At 42.7% G+C, this 24,423-nt stretch overlaps 1 protein-coding gene across 6 annotated transcripts in view; it reads left to right on the forward strand.

The window, feature by feature from the left end:
* btbd7 (BTB (POZ) domain containing 7) overlaps positions 1 to 24,423 on the forward strand; it is a 107,532-nt gene that overhangs the window by 22,084 nt on the left and 61,025 nt on the right. The window contains exon 2 of one of the 6 annotated variants that reach the window (XM_072274711.1): positions 9,132 to 9,222. The exons of 4 other annotated variants lie outside the window; for them this stretch is intronic. The gene's annotated coding sequence lies outside the window, so the exon portion shown is untranslated. Of the gene's footprint in view, positions 1 to 9,131; positions 9,223 to 19,308; positions 19,470 to 24,423 lie in introns of all 6 variants that reach the window. One more of the 6 variants, XM_072274705.1, reaches the window with a different exon arrangement.

Consider the following 24,423-nt stretch of genomic DNA (forward strand, 5'->3'; position numbering starts at 1 on the left):
GAAGGTAGCCTCTGGGTGTGCAGTCTCCAGCGTGTTGATAGACTCGTACAGTTCCTTGAGAGCCAGGTCAGTGTCAGCCTGTGGCAGAATGTACACTGCTGTGAACTCCCTAGGCAGCCAGTGGGGTCTGCACAGCAGCACAAGGAGGATTGTTTGACAGAATTGTCAAATGGTGCCAGTTGGGATGAATGTTGGTTTGTGACTTGGTTAGAAATATTGCAACTTGGAGATGTGTGCAAAGTCGTAAAGAGTAGTGGGAGACTGGAGGATTGAGAAAACTTTAAAAAGCAACAATGAACAACTAAACAAGAAATAAGGAAAGGGAAGATAGAGTATGAAAGTAAATTAGCACAAAATATAAAAACAGATAAAGCAAAAGTTTTTATAAATATATAAAGCGGAAGAGGGTGGCTAAAGTCAACGTAGGTCCCCTGGAAGACGAGAAAGGGAGATTGATATTGGGTGATAAGGAAATGGCTGAGGCATTGAACAACTATTTTGTGTCAGTCTTCGCAGTGGAGGACACATTTAATACGCCAAAGAAGGATGTTATGGATTAAATGGGAAGTGAGGACCTCGATTAAAATCACTGTCACTAAGGAGATAGTGATGAGCAAACTAGAGAGCCTGAAGGTAGATAAGTCCCCTGGTCCTGATGGGATGCGTCCCAGGGTGCTGAGGGAATTGGTGGAGGTTATAGTAGACAATTTGGTAATCATTTATCTAGACTGTGGGCAGATCTCAATGGATTGGAAGAGAGCAAATGTTACGCCACGTCAGGAAAATGCTTGAAGCTGTCATTAAGGAAGAAATAGCGAAACATTTAGAAAGGAGTGGTTCCATTAGACAGGCACAGCATGGATTCAGAAAGGGCAGGTCCTGTTTGACAAACTTACCGGAGTTCTTTGAGGACGTAATGGATGCAGTGGATAGAGGGGAACAGGTGGGTGTCATATACTTGGATTTCCAGAAGGTGTTCGATGGGGTTTTTTGTATTGCTATATTTACGCTCTACTCTTAGTTGGTGCGGCTGTAACGAAACCAAATTTCCCTTTCGATCAATAAAGTATATCTATCTATCTATCTGTAAGGTGCCGCACAAGAGACTTAAATAAGATACGAATGCATGGAGTCGGACGAAGTGTATTGGCATGGATAGTGGATTGGTTAACCAATAGAAGGCAGAGAGTTGGTATAAATGGGTGTTTCTCTGGTTGGCAGTCAGTGGTGAGTGGGGTGCCACAGGGGTTGGTGCTGGGCCCGCAGCTGTTTACTGTTTACATCGATGATTTGGAAGAGGGGACTGAGTGTAGCGTAGCAAAATTTGCTGATGACACTAAACTGAGTGGAAAAGCAAATTGTACAGAGGATGTGGAGAGTCTGCAGAGGGATATAGATAGGTTAAGTGAGTGGGCCAAGGTCTGGCAGATGGAATACAATGTTGGTAAATACGAGATCATCCACTTTGGGAGGAATATTAGAAGAGTAGATTATTATTTAAATGGTGAAAGCTTGCAGCATGCTGTTGTGCAGAGGGACTTGTTCATGAATCGCAAAAAGTTGGCTTGCAGGTACAACAGGTTATTAAGAAGGCAAACGGAATGTTGGCCTTCATTGCTAGAGGGATTGAATTCAAGAGCAGGGAGGTCATGCTGCAACTATACAGGGTACTGGTGAGGCCGCACCTGGAGTATTGTGTGCAGTTCTGGTCTCCACACTTGAGGAAGGATATACTGGCTTTGGAGGCAGTGCAGAGGAGGTTCACCAGGTTGATTTCAGAGGTGAAGGTGAGGAGAGATTGAGTCGCCTGGGACTATACTCTCTGGAATTCAGAAGAATGAGAGGGGATCTTATAGAAACATACAAAATTTTGAAAGGTGTAGATAAGATAGAAATAGGAAAGTTGTTTCCATTGGTAGGTGAGACTAGAACTAGGCGACATTGCCTCAAGATTCATGGGAGAAGATTTAGGACGGAGATTAGGAGAAACTGTTTTTCCCAGAGAATGGCGAATCTGTGGAATTCTCTGCCCAGGGAAGCAGTTGTGGCTTCCTCACTAAATATACTTAACAAACAGTTAGACAGATTTTTACATAGTAAGGAAATCAAGGGTTATGGGGAAAAGGCAGGTAGTTGGAGCTGAGGTTATGGACAGAACAGCCATGATCTTATTGAATGGCGGGCAGGCTCGATGAGCCGGATGGCCTACTTCTGCTCCTATTTCTTTATCTTCTTATTACAGTGATCCTATGCTTCAGTGATTTCTGCTTGTACTCTTGTCCTAAAGTGGAGTTACAGTCAGCGATTTGGGCAAGGCTGGGCTTGTGTGTCCATTTTATACTGAGGTTGTGGTTCATTAACATAAAACCAACAAACTCAGAAGCAGGTTTAATATCACTGGCATCTGTCATGAAATCTGTTACGTGACGGTAGTACATTGCAGTACATAATAAAAATTAAACAGTTGGGGGGAAAGCAGTGAGGTCGTGTTCATGGGTTCATTGTTCATTCAGATGTCTGATGGCAGAGGGAAAGAATCTTTACCTGGCATCATTGTGTGTCCCTTTATCTTTTTGTACCTCCTCCCTGATGGCAACAATCAGAAGAGGGCATGTCCTTGTAAACGTAAGTATGCTGGATCAAATAACGACGGTACAAAAAGATCGTTACTTATCTTTCCACCCGTTTATTTCTTCAAGCTCAGCCGGCGAGTGAACTTGGACCCGACATCAGGGAGAGACCCTTTCTCATCTCCCCAGCGGTTCAACAAGTTCACTGCCTGATGTCAGAATTGTCAGAAGTTATAAGGCCACCGATACAAAAGAACAATCAGTCTGATAACCATTCCGGCCAAGTCAATGGACTATTGATACAAAGAACAATCAGTTTGATAACCATTCCAGCCAAGTCAATGGACTATTGATACAAAAGTACCATCAATTTGTTAAGACACTCCAGCCACCTTAATTAAAGAAAGAAATGTCCTACCTGGTTTGCTGGAGCCACAACTTAATTACAAAGATAAGAACATCCATTAAATTTATGCTTTAATTAAGAAAGGAATGTTCTGTCTAATTTCCATTAGGTGCTGCTTTTTGTCAAAATCAAGAGGTGTGAAAAGCCCAGACATCTTATGTGGATCTGGGCGAACTTTAATCCTTGTCTTGCTCCAAAGAAAGCAGCTGTGAGACATTATTCAAACACACTGCAGTCACAGACATAGTCAGTACTGATCCATTGTTTACAGGAATCTGAGAATCCCCCATTCCCTTAAACTTTATCATCCTGGGTGATGGGGATCCTTAGTGATGGATGACATGTTTTTGAGGCATCGTCAGTTAGAATGCTCTCCACGGTACATCTGTAGGAATTTGCAAGGGTCTTTGGTGATGTACCAAATCTCCTCAAACTCCTTAAGAAATATAGCTGCTGTTGTGCTGCCTTTACAACTACATCAATATGTTGGGCCCAGGATAGATCCTTCGGTATTGACAGCCAGGAACGTGAAATTGCTCACCCTTTGCACTTCTGATCCCTCTGAGGATTGGTGTGTGTTCTCTAGTCTACCTTTTCTGCAGGCCACAATCAGTTCTTTGATCTTACTAACGTTGAGTGCAAGGTTGCTGTTAGGAAACCACTCAACCAGCTGATCAGTCTCACTCCGCTACACCTTCTCATTGCCATCTGAAGTTCTACCAGTAATGGCAACACACAACCGCTGGAGGAATTCAGAAGGCCAGTGGATATCTGTGGAAAAGAGTAAACTGTCCATGTTTCGGGCTGAGTACTGGCCCAAAATGTCGACAGTTTATTCTTTTTCATCGATGCTGCTTGTTCCTCCAGCATTTTGTGTGTGTTGCTTGGTTTTCCAGCATCTGCAGATTTTCCCTTGTTTGTGATTCTGCCAATAATAGTTGTGTCATCAGTAAATTTATAGATGGCATTTGAGCTGTGCCTTGCCACACACTCATGGGTGTTGAGAGAGCAGGGCTAAGCACATATCCTTGAGGTGTGCCAATGTTGATTATCAGCGAGAAGGAGATGCTACTTCTGATCTGCACAGACAGTGGTCTTATGGGGAGGAAATCGAGGATCCTGTCGCAGAGGGAGATACAGAGGACCAGGTTTTGGAGCTCTAAAATGATAGACAAATTGCAGTGGCAGGAGTTGATTCTTACTGTAACCAACCTCTCAAAGCACTTCATCACAGTAGGTGTGAGTACAACCAGACAATAGTCATTAAGGTAGCTCACCCTGCTCTTGGGCACTAGTTTAATTGTTGCCCTTTTGAAGCAAATGGGAACTTCCAATTATAGCAATGAGAGATTGAAAATATCTTCGAGCACTCACCCCAATTGGTTGGCACAGATTTCCAGAGTTGTCTTAGGTACTCCATCGGGGTCTGTTGCCTTGCTGTTCTTGCACTGAAGTTATTATCCTTGTGTCTGAAGCTTTTTACTGTGATTAGTTAGCAAACTTTGTTTTGCCATTTGTTTTAACAAAGGAGCATTTATTCACTCTACAATTCCTGTTCTTTCTCTTTTGGGTTTCTCCTTTATCATAGTATTCAGTGAAAAAAAATGTTTAACTCTCACCAAATTGGGTCTGTATTTGGTGTCTTGGATATCTTCTTCCTCCTGCCATAATTACCATCAAATCATTTTTTTTCTTCCCTGTCGTTTGTGTACAGGAATTTTAAGTCCCTAATGTTATTTTTGAGACAGTGTGTTTATCATACTTCATTCTCTTGCATAGATATTTGTGCTTGTACACCAATTTCTTTTCACTACATATTGGATACTGTTATCCTTGGTAAATATAGTACAGTCTGAAGGGTGTGATCATTTGACCCATAAAGGGATGATTGTTTTAAGATTATCCCATTGAATATTTAACTTCAGGTCAAAAGTCATAGTTTCATATTTATCTTCTGCATTTTATAGTCTGTGCTGTTCACTGTTGATCAAAATCATTACTGTGATATAAATAATGACACAGTAGCACAACTTTACTAAAAAGCTTGCAGTTTGACTTCAATTCCAGTGCCAATTGTAAGGAGTTTGTGTGTTTTCCCTGTGACCATGTGGGTTTCCTCCAGGTGCCCCGGTTTCCCCCCCTCAGCCCAAAGACATACCAGTTTGTAGTTTAATTGGTCGTTGTAAATTGTCCTGTGATTAGGCTTGGGTTAGATGAAGTGGATTGCTGTGCTGTGCGGTGTAGCTCATTGGGCTGGGAGGGCCTGTTCCATGCTGTATCTTGACATAAAATTCAGTTCTGGTCACCTCACTACAGGAAGGATGTGGTACTATAGAGAGAGTGCAGAGGATATTTACAAGGATGTTGCTTGGATTGGGGAGCATGCCTTATGCGAACAGATTGAGTGAACTCAGCCTTTTCTCCTTGGAGCAGTGGAGGATGAGAGGTGAGCTGATCGAGGTGTATAAGATGAGAAGCATTGATCGTGTAGATAGTCAAAGGCTTTTTCCCAGGGCTGAAATGGCTAACACGAGAGGGCCCTTTTTTAATGTGCTTGGAAGTGGTACAGAGGAGATGTCAGGAGTAAGTTTTTTACGCAGAGTGGTGAGTGCGTGGAATGGGCTGCTAGCGACAGTGGTGGAGGAGGATACGATAGGGTCTTTTAAGAGACTTTTGGATAGGTACATGGAGCTTAGAAAAATAGAGGGCTATGGGTAACCCTAGGTAATTTCTGAGGTAAGGACATGTTTGGCACAGCTTTGTGGGCCGAAGGGCCTGTATTGTGCTGTAGGTTTTCTATGTTTCTAAAATAAACTGGCCATATATTGGTGAACAATATCAAACAAAGTTTCTGAATAATCTGAAAGTAAATTTTTGAGGGTCACTGTAAGACTTGTAAGAATTTCAGTTTTGTGGTCATAATAAAAGGGTTATGTTGACTGGCTCTTCACCTCAGAAATCTATTGGGACCGTTGGGTGAAGACAAAAGAATCAACAAAATGACACAATGATAATTTTGGCGTACACAAACCTGGTCTGGTACCTTAACAACTGTGCTGAAATCTAACTATTTACAGTAATCGTGTGTTAGTTTTGTACTTAAAAGGTTTACCTGCAAGGTCTATTTATCAAAATGTTTTGACTATAATAGTAAATAGGAAGTCAAAGTCCTGTGTGTTACATGTGTGTTGTTCTTCCGTCACTGTAACATGGTGATGTGAATCTGTCTCGGCCGGAAACATGACAGTTTATTCCCCTTCCCTCCTGACCTGCTGAGTTCCTCCAGTTTTTAGCGTGTTTTGTTGATGTGAATTTGTGCAAGGTGTAGATGGTTTGCAGCTTGTATTTGGAAATGTTTGCCCTTAGGTGGCTGCAGAATTATCATAATCGTGTTAGAGAGCATGTGTGTACTGTGGATCTGATTTAACAATTTGCATAGTGAGATGGGTAGCTATAGCTTCCCCAACACTCTATTCCTGGTGTGAAAATTCTGTGAAATAGAATGAGGTTCACAAGGATAATTCCAGGAGTTAATGGGGTTAACATGTGAGGAAAGTTTGGCAGCTTTGGGCCTGTTCTCGCTGGAATTTAGAAGAATGCTAGGCGATCTCATTGAAACCTATTAAATGTTGAAAGGACTAGATAGGGTGGATGTGGAAAGGATGTTTTCTATGGTGGGAGTATCCAGAGGGCACAGCCTCAAACTGAGGGGCGACCTTTTAGAGCAGAAGTAAGGAGGAATTTTTTTTTGCCAGAGAGTAGTGAATCTGTGGAATGCTGTGCTACAGACTGTGGTGGAGGCCAAGTCCGTGGGTATATTTAAGAAGGAAATTATTTTTTTCCTGATCAGTCAGGTCATCAAAGGATAAGGCAGGAAGGCAGGTGTATGGGGTTGAGTGAGATCCAGGATCAGCCATGATGGAGTGGCAGAGCAGACTCAATGGGCTGAATGGCCTCATTCTGCTCCTTTGTCTTGTGGTCTTATGGTGGTGTGCACAGGCACAGCGGCCTCTCCAGGTCCAACCAAAGGTGTGATTGATCATCCATTGTCTTTATGATGGCAAGACGTGGCTGGATATTAAAAACATCAGGTGTAATGTGGGTCTACCCCTTCACTGAGTAGCTCGATAGTGATGAAACTGTGTACTGTGTTGTTACCTGGATCGTTGCATAAGGCGCAGAGCTAGGGCACAATCCAACAGAAGGTGCAAATTATTGTCTTGGACGGTTTAATTGTAATTTCAAGACCCTGTTACACATTGGTGATGTTGGATACTTGCAGCCTGGTTCGCTGGTGAGACTGACAGCAGGGGACTTGTGTGGCCCTCGTGCTACGTGATCACTTATTGCAGCTGCCCAAGAGAGGAGATGAAGCATGGTTTGAGAGAGCAAAGGTACCTGTGGGCACATCGGAATCTGTAGTGGGTTGGAGTGCTACTTCAGGTGTGAAAATCTGATCCGGACAAAAGCTAGTTTGCTCTCTCAACTGTCCTTTACCTGCTTACTTTCTGCACTGCCTCTTCAATTCCCAGAGCAGTCAGGTGGCTGACAGTGTCTTTGTCAAGTACATAGATGGGGAAAAGGATACAAGGTTCATTCTTCTTTATTTTAAAAAAAAATCAAGATAGATAATCCTATCATCCAGCTGAATTTTCCCTCAGTGTTATAAGGAGGCATATTGTTGCAATAATTTTGAAGATGTCTCTCAAGGCAGCAATTCCATTTGGTGAAGTAGTGTTCAGCTCTTGCTGTATGATTTCTTCCTGGAACCTCTTGGTGATTTTATAACTGCTTTATCTGATCCGTGAATGGCTGAAAAAAGATTAAGTAAGCTGCTTTTTCTTTGACAGTGGAAAATTTTCAGCCAGCTTGTATTCTTAAAGGTCTTTGCTATTTTGTTAAACTGTGGTACAGCTGCTTGTTTTTGTGGCTTGAATAATACTAAAATAATTAATTCCATTATGTCACTGAGGGGAAAAATATGTAAATTTTTTCCATCAGGACCAAAAACTACAGTAAATACAATTGTACATGCATTTGTTGGCTGATCTACAGATAATTAACATATTTAAATTGGTGTTTTTCCCAAGTTGCAAAAAACAAAGTACCCACGTTACTGCATTTTTATGGTTAATATTATGTGAGGCAGAGATCGGGTAGATAAGTGAACTGTTTTTGCAGGTAACGAGAATATCAAATTCAAGAGAGCATGTATTTAAGGAGTTCAACAGGAGTTTTGATGGGTACGTTGCTAAATTGTGTTGCTGGAGTTGGTAGAATCAAATATGGAGTTCCTAATCATGGACTTTTTGTCCCACTCCCCTCAGTAAAGAGGCTACATAACTTCCACACCAGAATCATCAGACTCAAAAACAGTTACTTTCCCCAAGCAGTAAGGGGGTCAACACCTCCACCCACTAACTCACCCCTCCACATCCCCAACCACCACTACTTTAATATTTCCTGTCAGTCAGTTTATTTACAGACACTCCTGTGCCTAGTATCACTTTATGGACATACAGTCAGTTGATAGTGCCTTGAAAAATGATTCAGCCCCCAGCCCATTGTTCATATGAGCGAGTATTACAACCAGGGATTTTGATCAATTTAACTGAGAATTTTTATTTGTGAATCACATGCTCCTTTTTTCACAGTGGAGTCCAAAAAAAAACAATTGTAAAGCATGAAAAACTAAAATTTGAAAATTGAAATGTCACCAGTTCATCCCCCTTTCCTCAGTACTTAGTTGAACCACCTCTTGCAGCTGCCAGTGGTCTTTTTGGATAAGTTTCCATTATCTTTGCATAATATGATGGAGCTAGATTTGCCTCATCCTCCTTGCAAAATGGCTTGAGCTGTGCCAGGTTATTTGGGGAGCGGTGGTGGACAGGAATCTTGAGGTCTCACCGGAAATGTGCAATTGGATTAAGGTCAAGCTGCTGGGCAGTTCAAGAACATCAGTTTTCTTCATTAGAAGCCACTCCATGGTTGTACGTCTCTCCACTGACAACACATCCTTTCTGAGATATGGGGCAGTAAACTGTTGACAAGTGCGGCCTGAGTATTGTCTTAAAGGCTGAGCATTATCTCCTTGTTTTTATATTCTAATCCCCTTGAAATAAATGCCAACATTGTGTTTGCATTCTTTACCATAGACTCGACTTGTAAATTAACCTTCTGGGAGCCTTGCACGAGGACTGCTAAGTCTCTCTGCACCTCTGATATTTGAATTTTCTCCCCATTTAGGTAAGTCTTCACTATTGTTCTTTTTATCAAAATGCATTATCATACATTTCCCACCACTATTCCATCTGCCACTTTTTTTGCCCGTTCTTCCAATTTGTCTAAGTCCTGCTGCAATCACATTGCTTCTTCAGCACCCTACCCCTCCACCCATCATAATATCATCCACAGACCTTGCCACAAAGCCATCAATTCCATTATCTAAATCAGTGACAAACAATGTGAAAAGTAGTGGTCCCAATACCGACCCCTGAGGAACACCACTAGTCACTGACAGCCAACCAGAAAAGGCCCCCTTTATTTTCACTCACTGCCTCCTGCCTTTCAGCTATTCCCCTACCCTTGCCAGTATCTATTCCGTAATGCCATAGGATTTTTTACTTGTTAAACAGCCTTGAGTGGCACCTTATCAAATGCCTTCTGAAAATCCACGTAAATGACATCCACTGCCTCTCCTTTGTCCATCCTGCTTGTTACTTCCTTGAAGAACTGAACAGGTTTGTCAGGCAAGATTTCCCTTGATAGAAACCATGTTGACTTTGACTTATTTTATCATTAGTCTCCAAGTACCCCAAAACCTCATCCTTCATAGTAAACTCCAACACTTTCCCAACCAATGAGATTAGGCTAACTGGCCTATAATTTCCTTTCTTTTGCCTTTCTCCCTTCTTAAAAAGTGGAGTGATTTGCAATTTTCCAGTCCTCTGGAATCAAGTGATTCTTAAAAGATCATGACCAGTGCATCTGTTACCTCTTCAGCAACCTCTCTCGGGACTCTGGGATGCAGTTCATCTTGTCCAGGTGACATATCCCACACCCTCTTTAAGACCTTTGAGTTTGCCTAGCACTTTTTTTGTAATAGCAATGGCACTCACTGCTCCTTGACACTTGGGGACCTCTGGTGCACTGCTAGTATCTTCCACTGTGAAGACTGATGCAAAGTACCCATTATATTTACCTGCCATTTCTTTGGTACACATTCCTACCTCACCAGCATCATTTTACAGTGGCCCAATATCAATACCCACTTCCTTTTTATTCTTTATATAAACTGAAAAATCTTTTAGTATCCTGCTTTATAATATTGGCAGGTTTGCCGTCTTATTTCATCTCTTTCCTTCTTAGAGCTTTTTTTTTAAAGTTGGCTTTTGTTGGATTTTAAAAACTTCCCAATTATCCAACTTTCCACTCACTTTTGCTACCTCATATGCCCTTTCCTTGGCTTTTATGCAGTCCTCACCTTCCCGAGTCTGCCATGGTCGCCTACCTCTGCCTTTTGAGAACTACTTCATCTGTGAGATATATCTATCCTGCACCTTCTGAACTATCCCCAGAAACTTCAGCTATCTCTGCTGTGCAATCATCCCCGCCAGTACCCTCCTTCAATCCACCTGGGCAAACTCCTCTCTCTTGCCTCTAATTCCTTTATTCCTTTGCAATACTGATGTGATTTGTGCTTCTCCCTCTCAACTTGCAGTATGAATTCAATATATTCTGATCACTGCCTCTTCAGGGTTTCAAGCTGGTTCCAAATAGCCAGTTCAAGATGGCCTTTCCCCAAGTAGGCTCAACCATAAGCTCCTCTAAAAAGCCATCTCATGGGCATTCAACAAATTCTCTCTCTTGTGATCTGACATCAACCTGATTTTCCCAATACCTTCCCATATTGAAGACCCCATTACATCATTTGTGACATTACCCTAAACTCCACCCACAAAAATTCAACGTTCCCTGACCCTACGTCACCTCTTTCTAAAAGATGTAATTCTATCTCGTGTCAACAGAGCCACACCACCACCTATGCCTTCCTGCCTGTCCTAACATCAAATTATATCCTTTGATGTTGAACTCCCAACAATGGTCTTCTTTCAGCCTCGACTCAGTGATGCCTCCCACAACGTCATACCAACCAGTCTCTAATTACGCCAGTAGTTTGTCCACCTTATTCCAAATACTACGCACATTTTAAATACAGCATCTCCAGTCCTCCATTTTCGCCCTTTTGAATTTTGCCTCTGTCTGCAATGACCCAGTCATTGGCTTGTCCTTCCTGACCATTCATGTTCTACCCAACATCTGCTTGCAAACCTGCTGGCTCATCCTCAGCTCTATTATTCTGGTTCCCATCCCCCTGCCATATTAGTTTAAACCACTCCCAGCAGCTCTTGTAACTCTACCCGCAAAAGTCTCTTTTTGTACAGGTCCCACCTGCCCCAGAATTGGTCCCAATTATCCAGAAATCTGAATCCCTGTCCCCTACTCCAATTCTTCAGCCATGCATTTATCTGCCACCTCATTCTATTCCTATCTTCACAGATGTGTAGTATAGACTTATGCCACCTATACCTCTTTGTGTAAGACCATAGGATACAGGAGCAAAATTGGGCCATTTGGCCCATCAAGTCTGCTCTACCATTTTATCATGTCTGATCTAATTTTCCACATCCATTCTGTCAAGACCTTTTACCAATCAATAGGTTTAAATGAAGTCACCCCTCATTCTTCTGAATTCCCGCAAATATAGGACGGGCCATCAAATGCTCTTCATATGGCAAGCCATTCGATCCTGGAATCATTTTTGTGAATCTCCTTTAAACCCTATGCACTTTCAGCGCATCCTTACTGAGATAAGGGCCCAAAACTGCTGAGAATACTCCAGGTAAGGCCTCACCTTTTATAAAGTTTCAATTTTACATCCTTACTTTTATATTCTAGTCCTCTTGGAATGAATTACATTGCATTTGCCTTCCTCACCACAGACGCAACCTGCAAATTAACTTTAAGGGAATCCTCCACAAGGACTCCCAAGTCCCTTTGCAACTCAGCTCTTTTTGTATTGCCATTTAGACAATAGTCAACCCATTAATTTCTTCTACCAGAGTGCATGACCATACACTTCCCACCACTGTGTTCCATCTGCCATTTCTTTATCCATTCTCCTAATCTAAGTCCTTTTGTAGCCCCTCTTCTTTCTCAAAATTACCTATCCTTCCACCCATCTTCAAATCATCTGCAAACTTTTCAACAAAGCCATCAATTCCATCATCCAGATCGTTGACATGTAACGTAAAAAGAATCACTTCCAACACAGTCCCCCTGTGAAACACCTCTAGTCACCGGCAACCAACCCACTCTTTTCCTCCTGCTAATCAGCCACTGCTTTCTTTATGCTAGAATATTTCCTGTAATACCATGGGCTCTTAGCTTGTTGAGCAGCCTCATGTGTGGCACCTCGACAAAGTCCTTCTGAAAATCCAATTACACAACATCAACCAATTCTCCTTTGTCTATCCTGCTTGTTATTTATTCAAAGAATTCCAATAGATTTGTCAGGCAAGATTTTCCCTTGAGGAAACCATGCTGACTACGGCCAATTTTATCATGTGCCTCCAAGTACCCTGAGATCTCATCCTTAATAATGAACTCCGACATCTTCCCTACCACTGAGGTCAGACTAACTAGTCTATAGTTTCCTTTCTTCTCCCTCTCTTCCTTCTTGAAGAGTGCAGTGACATTTGCAATCTTCCAGTCTTCCGGAGCCGTTCCAAAATCTAGTGATTCTTGAAAGGTCATTACTAATGCCTCCGTTATATCTTCAGCCACCTCTTTCAGAATTCTGGGGTGTACACCATCTGGCCCACGTGAGTTATCTACCTTCAGACCTTTCAGTTTCTCAAGAACCTTCTCCTTAGTTATGTTAATTTGACACACTTCATGCCCCTGAAACTTGGAACTTCCACCATGAAGTCTGATGCAAAATACTTGGTTCATCTGTCATTTTGTTGTCCCCCCCCATTACTACCTCCCCAGCTTGATTTATGATGAAGTGTAGCCTAGGAGGGACAGATGCGTATCTGTCCGTTCGGGAGCCAGGTTGGATCAATCTTCATCTGGCATCTCAGCCACAACCGTCCCAACATGAGTGGCTCTGAGTTGGCATCACCTGATAGAGTCCTTGAAGCACGCAACCCTCCACACGTGTTGATCCAGGTCATGGAGGATCCAGCAAGTTGCTGTCCAACTTCTCTCCTCTGTTGTACCTGCAAACTTCTTGAGCACATTATCTTAACCCGAGTATCAGCTCTGATAGATCCTTGCATACCAATCGAACAGACTTCAGACAACACCACAATACCAGTGAACAAGTTCACGTACTCACATTGTACATCAAATCAGAAAACCGGAGCAACTTTTATTGATTTGTCCAATGAGTACGACATTGTTTGAAACCAATGGTTAATGTTAAAACTAACCCGAATTATCCCATGTAAAAAAGATCTCTTGTCTCCTCCACAGAATGACAGGCACCTGTTCTTCCTTCACCTGCTAGTGGCACTAGTCACATTATGAAATTCCGTAATGGTGTCCCCCAACGGTCAGTCTGTCTCCAACTTTGGTCAGTGTGTACCTCAGTGAACTCCCTGAGACCAAATCCGCTAAATTTGGATACGCTGATTAATGAGCCATAGCCTTCTAATCGAACAATGTCAAATCCATTGGCGGGGGGAGGGGGGGGTGCGGGGAACCTTGCCCAAGATATCAACTCCCAACTCCCTATCCAACTACTTTCAGAAGTAGTACCTAAATATGAATGTCAATAAAACAGTAACTTCCATATTTCATCTGGACAACCAACTAACTAAACTTAAACTTAATATCAAACTAAATAACAAACAGCTACTCAACAATCCACATCCAAAGTACTTGGGAGCCACACTTGATCAAGCGCTCTCATACAAGATCCATTTTGAAAATGTTAAAATCCAGAGCAGCCACAATCAGTAAGATTGCGGGAACTAAATGGGTGCTAACCAGTCAGTCCTATGAACATCTAGCCTGGCACTATATCTCTCAGTTGCTGAATATTGAGCACCCACCTAGGAGAGAATGCTCACACAAACATCATCAATGCACAGCTCCATACTACTTTGAGAATAATCTCAGGAGCCCTAAAATCCACACCTATCCAGTGGCTCCCAGCAATGAGTGGAGTAGCAGCACCCCGGAGATCCGTAGAAGAGCAGCTCCAGCAAAATTCTACATGTGTAACCAAAATATGCTCAACAACATACCAGTTTGTAAACTCATTGAAAATGCCGTTTCAACGTCCTGACTCAAATCTCAAAAACCTTTCTACAACTTGAAAAAGCTGAACTCCTGTGACGGACACACTAAATGGCGCCAATACAAGTACACCAAGACCCTTTTCCCCACCCCCTGTCGGAGATCTGATCGACAACCCCCATCTCGCTCCTCCTGGGCTATACTACAGCTCCCAGAAAAAACTGGGCAACCACAAATAGACTCGGATGTTGACATGCAAAAACAGCGCAGACACTATACCAATGGCCTGACAAACCCCAGCTTGCCTCTATGGTGCCTCAACCCAGGACGTCTTTCATCTGGTCCAAAGATGCCCTCTCACCAAGATCTAGGACGGCCTTGCTGCGGTCAGAACTGGAGGAGTGGCATGACAAAAAACGATTAGAGGTGTGAAGAGAAAAAAACCTGCCTTACAAAACAACAACCTCCCCAGCATCGTTTTCTGGGGTTTCTCTTTACACTTTATGTATCTGAAAAAACTTTTGGTCTCCTCTTTAATATTATTGGCGAGTTTACTTTTGTATTCCATCTTTACCACCTTCATAACTTTTTTAGTTGCCTGCTGTTGGTACTTAAAAGCTTCCCAATTCTCTAACTTCTGATTGACTTTTTGCTCTATTATATGTTCTCTCTTTGGCTTTTATGCTGGCTTTTTCTTCTCTTATTAGCCATGGTTGTATCAACTTTCCTAAAGAATACTACTTCCTCTTTGTGATGTATGTATCCTGTGCCTTCTGAATTGCTTCCAAAAATTCCAGCCATTGCTGCTCTGCTCTCATCCCTGCCAGTATCCTTTTCCAATTAATTCTGGCCAACTCCTCTCTCATAGATAGATATACTTTATTGATCCTGAGGGAAATTGGGTCTCTGAAATTCTCTTTACTCCACTGTAATACTGATACATTTAACTAGCTTCTCCTTCTCAATTTCAGGGTGAATTCGATCATATGATCACTTGCTCCTAAGGGTTCTTTTACCTTAAGGTCCCTAATCAAATCTGGTTCATTGTGCAGCACCCAATTCAGAATAGCTGATCCTCTAGTGGGCTCAACCACGAGCTGCTCTAAAAAGCAATCTCCTAAGCACTCTAGAAATTCCCCATCGTATAATCCACCATCAGCCAGATTTTCCCAATCTACCTGCATATTGAAGTCCCCCATGACTATTGTAACATTCAACACCCACAGCACGCATACTGCGCACACACGCAGAACGCGCATGCCACGCACTCACAGAGGCACGCACCGCACAAAGCTGGAGGAACTCAGCAGGCCAGGCAGCATCTTGGAAAAGGGTACAGTTGACATTTCCAGCGGAAACCCTTTGGCAGGACTGAAGAAAAAAACTGATGAGATTTCTACTGACTATTAATCAACTTCTGTGCTAATTCTATACAACTTGCAATTTATTCTCCCTCATTTCCACCAAATTCCCAGATTCTATCAGGCTTCTGGACATGTGTGACAACTTGCTCTTGACAGTTAACCAATCAACAAGGACACCTTTGATACAGGAGGTCATTGGAGAATTTGGAAGAAGCCCACTTGGTCATATCACAAACATGCAAAGCCCATTCAGAGGACCAGAGGTCGGTATTGAACCTGGGTCATTGGAGATGGAGACTACAGCCATAGTGCTATTACCTGTACAGTGATGCTGCGCAGACGCTCCTGGGCACCTTGCGCTCAATGTCAGTAAGACCAAGAAATTGATTGAGGACTTCAGGAGTGAGTTATTGAGGAGGAACACAGCAGTTCTCATCGAGGAATCAGCAGCGGAAAGAGTGAACAGTTGCAAGTTCCTAATTGTCAACCTCTCTGAAGATCTATCGTGGTCCCAACATATTGATGCAATTACAAAGAAGTCACGGCAACAGTTGGATTTCATTTGGAGTTTGAGGGAAATTGGTATGGCATCAAAGACTTTTGCAAATTACTACCAATATACCATGGAGGGTAGGTGACAATGGTACCAGCGAACAACGCGACCAAGAGTGACATTCTCCAGGCAGGTCATGAAACTATATATTTCACTATTTTACATTGTTTTCTTTCAAGTTTGATTCTGCCACTGTTGAAGCCTATAATCTACAGTTTGATGGTGTGTTAATCCAGCAGTTTGAGCGTTCTGGCATATAGTCTCTAAGGGCATTCCAGGAGGCCTGGAGGCTATGATCAAAGCATGTGGCCTCAAGACCAAGAAAGCTGGAGGTGGGGCCCCCTTGGCACCTTTGCCCTCCCTCCCCATTACAACAAGCCTAACTTAACCAACTGCATTATTATTTTAAACAGCAAAAAAGATGGAAAAAAACAATTGTATAATGTAATTGAAGGAACACATTGCATTTTGAGAAAATCTGCAGAAACTAAAATAGCATAACTAGTAATACAATAAAGTATGGTTTTAAATCAGGGTATTACATGTTTATTGCCTTAATAGCTTTTATAGGTATGTAAAAAGGAAAAGACTGGTAAAGACAAATGTAGGTCCCCCACAGACAGAAACAGGTGAATTGATTATGGGGAGCAAGGACATGGCAGACCAATTGAATAATTACTTTGGTTCTGTCTTCACTAAGGAGGACATAAATAATCTTCCAGAAATAGTAGGGGACAGAGGGTCCAGTGAGATGGAGGAACTGAGCGAAATACTTGTTAGTAGGGAAGTGGTGTTAGGTAAATTGAAGGGATTAAAGGCAGATAAATCTCCAGGGCCAGATGGTCTGCATCCTAGAGTGCTTAAGGAAGTAGCCCAAGAAATAGTGGATGCATTAGTGATAATTTTTCAAAACTCGTTAGATTCTGGACTAGTTCCTGAGGATTGGAGGGTGGCTAATGTAACCCCACTTTTTAAAAAAGGAGGGAGAGAGAAACCGGGGAATTATAGACCGGTTAGCCTAACGTCGGTGGTGGGGAAACTGCTGGAGTCAGTTATCAAAGATGTGATAACAGCACATTTGGAAAGCGGTGAAATGATCGGACAAAGTCAACATGGATTTGTGAAAGGAAAATCATGTCTGACGAATCTCATAGAATTTTTTGAGGATGTAACTAGTAGAGTGGATAGGGGAGAACCAGTGGATGTGGTATATTTGGATTTTCAAAAGGCTTTTGACAAGGTCCCACACAGGAGATTAGTGTGCAAACTTAAAGCACATGGTATTGGGGGTAAGGTATTGATGTGGATGGAGAATTGGTTAGCAGACAGGAAGCAAAGAGTGGGAATAAACGGGACCTTTTCAGAATGGCAGGCAGTGACTAGTGGGGTACCGCAAGGCTCAGTGCTGGGACCCCAGTTGTTTACAATATATATTAATGACTTGGATGAGGGAATTAAATGCAGCATCTCCAAGTTTGCGGATGACACGAAGCTGGGCGGCAGTGTTAGCTGTGAGGAGGATGCTAAGAGGATGCAGAGTGACTTGGATAGGTTGGGTGAGTGGGCAAATTCATGGCAGATGCAATTTAATGTGGATAAATGTGAAGTTATCCACTTTGGTGGCAAAAATAGGAAAACAGATTATTATCTGAATGGTGGCCGATTAGGAAAAGGGGAGGTGCAACGAGACCTGGGTGTCATTATACACCAGTCATTGAAAGTGGGCGTGCAGGTACAGCAGGCGGTGAAAAAGGCGAATGGTATGCTGGCATTTATAGCGAGAGGATTCGAGTACAGGAGCAGGGAGGTACTACTGCAGTTGTACAAGGCCTTGGTGAGACCACACCTGGAGTATTGTGTGCAGTTTTGGTCCCCTAATCTGAGGAAAGACATCCTTGCCATAGAGGGAGTACAAAGAAGGTTCACCAGATTGATTCCTGGGATGGCAGGACTTTCATATGAAGAAAGACTGGATGAACTGGGCTTGTACTCGTTGGAATTTAGAAGATTGAGAGGGGATCTGATTGAAACGTATAAAATTCTAAAGGGATTGGACAGGCTAGATGCAGGAAGATTGTTCCCGATGTTGGGGAAGTCCAGAACAAGGGGTCACAGTTTGAGGATAAAGGGGAAGCCTTTTAGGACCGAGATTAGGAAAAACTTCTTCACTCAGAGAGTGGTGAATCTGTGGAATTCTCTGCCACAGGAAGCAGTTGAGGCCAGTACATTGGCTATATTTAAGAGGGAGTTAGATATGGCCCTTGTGGCTATGGGGATCAGGGGGTATGGAGGGAAGTCTGGGGCGGGGTTCTGAGTTGGATGATCAGCCATGATCATAATAAATGGCGGTGCAGGCTCAAAGGGCCGAATGGCCTACTCCTGCACCTATTTTCTGTGTTTCTAAACTGACCCACCAAGACCTGGATCATTCCACTACTGTACTCACTGCATCATGACATGACCATGTGCATGTCAGCACACCCTTGCCTGGACAAGACAGCTTCACAATGCTGGTTTTGGTTAATTCTGCACGGGCCTGTGTAGGGTAGTGTAAAGGGTGACGGATGACAAATTGTTGATGATAGAAACTGTTCTGTGTACACAAACACCGTCATTGAGTTGTTGTGTTCACTTTGAGAGATAACGTCTGACATAATAATGGCAGTATAAGGCGACTGCTTTTGGTTTGTTGGTAATGGAAGTAAAGAGCTGCGCCTATTATTAAGCACAGAAAGCGACTCTTGCCTGTTTTATTCACAGAATGGAAAACGTGCCTGAGAGGGGCATGGAGGGCTGTGGTCTGAGTGTCGGTCAATGGGACTAGGCAGATTAATAGCTTGGCATGAACGAGATGGGTTGAAGGGCCTGCTTCTGTGCTCTACTACTCTGACCTGGTTTTTATAGTAACTGGTTGAATGGCTGCCTCAGGATGACATGGTCCACAGATTGTTTGAAATGGTTCTAAAAAACCTGTGATCTCCTGGACCAAGTGAATATGCAAAAGGTATGAGGTGAGATGAAAAGGGGGTTTTATAAGTAAATGAAGCCTGGAACTGGAGGGAGGAGCGTTTTTTGAACTTGGTTTTATTTGTATGTTTCCTGTTTCAGTGACCAGACATATCCACCACAGATAGTGATCCTATAGCAAAGAATTCCATAGATTTGCCATGCTGGCTGAAGACATTCCTCCTTCATCTCCGTCTAAAAAGAAGCCCCTCTATTCGGAGGCAGTGTCCTCTCATCTATGGTGGGAGAGTCTAAGTAAAGTGGTGAGTCTGTGGAATTTTTTGCCACAAGCAGCTGTGGAGACAAGTCTGTATGTATATTTAAGGCAGAGCTTGATATTCTCTTCATTGGTCAGAGCCTGAGGGGATATGGGGCGAAGGCAGGAGATTGGGGCTGAAAGGAAAAATGGATCAGCCATGACAAAATGGTGGAGCAATTTGATGGCCAAATGACCTAATTCTGCTCTTGTACCTCATGGCGTTGTCTGTGGCTGCCATGAAATCTCCTCATACCAGATCTTTTATTGAGAAAGGAAGACTGCTGATCCCCACCCACTAATCCTCCATGTGATGAATCAGTATTTTGGGCATTGAATAATACTCTGGGTGTCTGTAATTAAGAGTGATTAATTCACGACTTGTAGGAGATGTCTATCAGATTGAGCCTGTAGCAGGTGGTGAAAGAACCAACACACAATATAAACCTACTGGACCATCTGTGATGAGATCTCTGGTAAAAATGCATCTCTCTGTAACAGTATTGATATTGAACAGTTATATTGAATAGCTTAGATTACTGCAATGCACTTTCTACTGGCCTTCTGAAGCAATCTGTTGACAAACTTCAACTCATTCAGCATGCTGCTGCTGCTAAAACCAGGATGCAGGAACCTATCACTCCCATCCTAGCTACTCTGCATTGGCTTCCTGTATGTTTTAGAATTGATTTTTTAAAGTTCACTTGTTTTTAAAGTTCACAATGGTGCGGCACCAGAACACCTCACAGAATCACTCTTGTTTTATAATCCTGCTTGGGCTGTCAGCTGTTCATCTGCTGGTCTCTTGTATTTAAACAATCTCCCTCAAAATAAAATTGGAAGGTCAGATTTTTTTTTGAACTATGCTCCTAAACTGTGGAATTCAAAACCTAAAACTATAAGGGATGCAGACTCAAAATGTATTTATTTAACCTGGCTTTTAAGTGATATTTTGCCTTGCATTTTCATACTCATTTTTTGTTTTACTTTGTACTTTATCCCGTTGTAAAGCACTTTAAACTACATCATCTGTATGAAAAGTGCTCCATAAATTAATATTTAATTTAATTTAGAGGTACAAGTAAGTAACAGGCCCTTCTGGCCCAATGAACCTACTCCCCCAGATTTTACCTATGTGAACCTCCTAGGCAGTACACCTTTGGATTGTGGGAGGAACTGGAACGCCCAGAGGAAGCCTATGCGGTGACGGGAGAACTGCGGGAACTGAACTTGGAGATTAAAAAGCAATGCTAAGGTGCTGCCCTATTATAAGAGACAAAATCCTCCATTATGTTTGTAATTACGAATATGCAAAATAGGATACTGAGAGCAAATACTCCAATTCACAGTTGAGGCACTGGGTCATGAGCAGCAGTAGACATGAATTTCACACAGTCTGTGATTGTTGGGGCCTGCTCAAGTGAGAGTATGTTGGGCGGTTGGGGGGGGGTGGAATCTCGTCAGCAGGTACAGAAGAGCATACAATGCCATAAGATATAGAAGCAGAATTAGGCCATCAAGTCTGTTCCATTAGTTCATCATGACTGATCCATTTTCCCCTTTCCCCTCTCCCCATACCCCTTCATGCCCTGGCCCATCCCCTTTTCCCCTCTCACCTTATCTCCTTGCCTACCCATTGCCTCCCTGCGGTGATCCTTCCCCCTTTCTTCCATGGCCTTCTGTCTTCTATTAGATTCCCCTTTCTCCAGCCCTGTATTTCTTTCACCAATCAACTTCCCAGTGCTTTACTTTGCCCCCCCCCCTTTTCCCAGTTTCACCTATCACCTTGTGTTTCTCTCTCCCCTGTCCACCTTTTCAATCTACTCATCTTTTTTTCTCCAGTCCTGCATAAGGGTTTCAGGCCAAAATGTCGACTGTACTCTTTTCCATAGAAGCTACCTGGCCTGCTGAGTTCCCCCAGCATTTTGTGTGTGTTGCTTGGATTTCCAGCATCTGCAGATTTTCACTTGTTTGTACCTAGAAATGAGTCGCAGCCCGGTAAAGCTGCAGCACAGGACTGAAATGCTCAACATACAAGGCAATCTGCAGTAAATACAATTAGATAATATCACAATCGACAGAGCTCCTATACTTGGTGAGGAATGGTGCTGGACATTGGGAAGAAGAGGCACTGAGATCCCATCCTCCACAATCATGCAAGTCCCGAGCATTATTATTTTATTCCGAGATACAGCATGGAACAGACCCTTCTGGCCCACCCTGCCGTGCCCCCCAGCAGCACGCCTATTTAACTCTAACCGAATCACAATGATCACTTAACCTACTAACGAAGGAAACCCACATGCACGTGGGCAGGAACGTACAAACTTGTTTACAGAGGATGCCCTGTGCTGTGATAGTGTCGTAAGAACCACTATGGTACAGTCGTTCCCCACTGCAGTGGCCCATAAGGCTGAAGAATGTGCAAAACTCTTATCAGGATTGCAAATAACCCATCTTTACTTCTCTGTGGTCCCTGAGATGACCTGCTATCAAGACATGTATGAAAGCTCTGAATATAACAAAGGAGTGTCTAGGACCAGAGCACACAGCTTCAGAATAGAGGAACATCCCTTTAGAATAGATGAGGATGAATTTCTTTAGGCAGAGAGTGGTGAATCTATGGAATTCATTGTTGCAGATGGCTAAAGTGGAGGTTGATAGATTCTTGATTAGTCAGGGTGTCAAATGTTGTGGGGAGAAGGCAGGAGAATGGGATTGAGAGGGATAATAAATTAGCCATGATGAAATGGTGCAGATTCAATAAATTGAATGGCCTACTTCTATTTCTGTGTCTTCTGGTCTTAAAATGGGACCAAGGAACACCCTGATAATGATGAAAGTGCACTCAGAGCAGTTACAGTTCAAGTAAAATTACTGCACTGCCATTGATTTAAAAAATGTGAAGTTTCCCAGCTACATCATAGTCACAAAAGGCAGGTCTATTTAAACTGGGTGAAATGCTACTCATTCGGTTTACTCTGATATGGAAGATGTTCTTGATGGTACAGCACTTACCACTATTCTGACTTGCAAATTCCTGCAGATGTACTGTGGGGAGAATTCCAATTGGTTACATCACCGTCTGGTATGGAGGGTAGCTATAAGGTGAAAGCTGAAACCAGGTGGGTAGGAAAGGTAAAGGGTTGGAGAAGAAGGAATCTGATGGGAGAGGAGAGATCACCAAAGGAGAAGGAAAGGAGGGGAGGACCCAGTGGGAGGTGATGGCCAGGTGAGAAGAGACAAGAGGCCAGAGTAGGGAATAGATGAAGAGGGTAGGGGGGAAGGATTTTTTTTATCAGAAGGAGAAATTAGTATTCGTGCCATTAAGTTGGAGGCTATCCAGATAGCACAAGATGTTGTTCCTCCACCTTGATGGTGGCCTCATCTTGACACATGTCAGAATGGGAATGGGAATTGGAATTAAAATGTTTGGCCACTGGGAGGTTCTGATTTAGGCAGATGGAATGGAGCTGCTCAACAACATGACATATACCAGTGATATTAAACTTAATTATGATTGTATTTTGCCAGTACTGCTAGGTTCCAGATCTGAATATAGCATTAGATCAAAATAAGAACGTTCTGGATTACAACACCTTTCTGAAATGTACAGATAAAGGGAAGCAAGGGAAAATTCCCCATGGCCAGGCATACTTTATGCAACAGAAGATGGCTGTGATTGTTGGAGAACAAGTATCTGAACCCTGGAACATGGCTACAGGATTTCTCTGGGGCAAGATTCGGATACTTCATCCATCACTGCCTGCATTGGAAGATGTAAAGTGTGGATGCTCCCTGAAATTCATTTTCATTCACAGTAAATACAAGCAAACACAATAGAATCAATGTAAAACTGCATACAAGACAGACAAGCAACCAATGTGCAAAAGATGACTAACTGCAATTCCCCCTGCCTGAGGGAAGAAGCTGTTACCCAGAGTGGCAGTCGTAGGCCTGGTACTCCTGTACCTGGACGGATTGAAGAGATTGTGGGGATTCTGAACAATGTTTCGGCCCCTTCCTATACAATGGTCCCAGTAAATGATAGTATGGGGGGGGCGCAGGGGAAGGGAGACCCTGGTGATCCTCTTGGTAGTTTTCCTATCCCACGACTAAAGTGCTCAAATCCAGGCAAATGAAGGGAACATTGGTCATTTTTTATAATGCTACATTGTTTAATTTTTGGATTTATAAATTTGATCCTAGGCCTTGTTCAGTGTCTGAGTTCACTGCTGCCCTGGTTGAGTTAATGTGATCAAGTGTTCACCTTAAATCTTTCTGACATCTACCTTGGATACTTTAAAAGGGGGAAAATAAAACTGGAATGGATGGAGTGTACAGTGAAGCATCTGAAATATTAGTATTTTTTTCAGGGAAAGCGGTGTCCATTTCAGTGCAAGAAAGGGTTGTAAAATGTTTGTAACTTGTCTCTGCCAATGAGTTGTGGACACGGATTCATTAAGTACACTCAATGCCAATATAGATTTTTCAACTTTGGAGGACATTGTGGTTAAAGAGATGACACAAAAGTGGAGTTGAATGTAAGATCAGAATATTCAGTATTGAATGGAGAAACCAGCCCCAAGCATCACAGATCCCACTGCTCTTCTGATTTCTGAGATTGCCATCTGTGTGCATTTCATCTGAGTTAATAACAATATCTTACTTATAGAGCACTTTTCATACAGACGACGTAGTTCGAAGTGCTTTACAATGGGATAAAGTACAAACATGAAAATATAAGATAAAAAGGTGTTAGTTGTGTAACCCTCAGGTTCGGCGGGCGGCATTAGTCTAGGGAAGATGATCTCTAGCCCCGCCAAACGTGTGAAATCTGAGGTGCAAAACCTCTTGTTTGTGTGGATGCTGTGTGATCTGTTTCCCCCGATACAAATCAGTACCAGGAAATAACAAAGTATACCATTTGCAATTAAACAATTTAGCTCTTTAATTCTTAA

This window comes from Mobula birostris, chromosome 1 (assembly GCF_030028105.1).
Source record: "Mobula birostris isolate sMobBir1 chromosome 1, sMobBir1.hap1, whole genome shotgun sequence".
Classification (NCBI taxonomy): Eukaryota; Metazoa; Chordata; class Chondrichthyes; order Myliobatiformes; family Myliobatidae; genus Mobula; species Mobula birostris.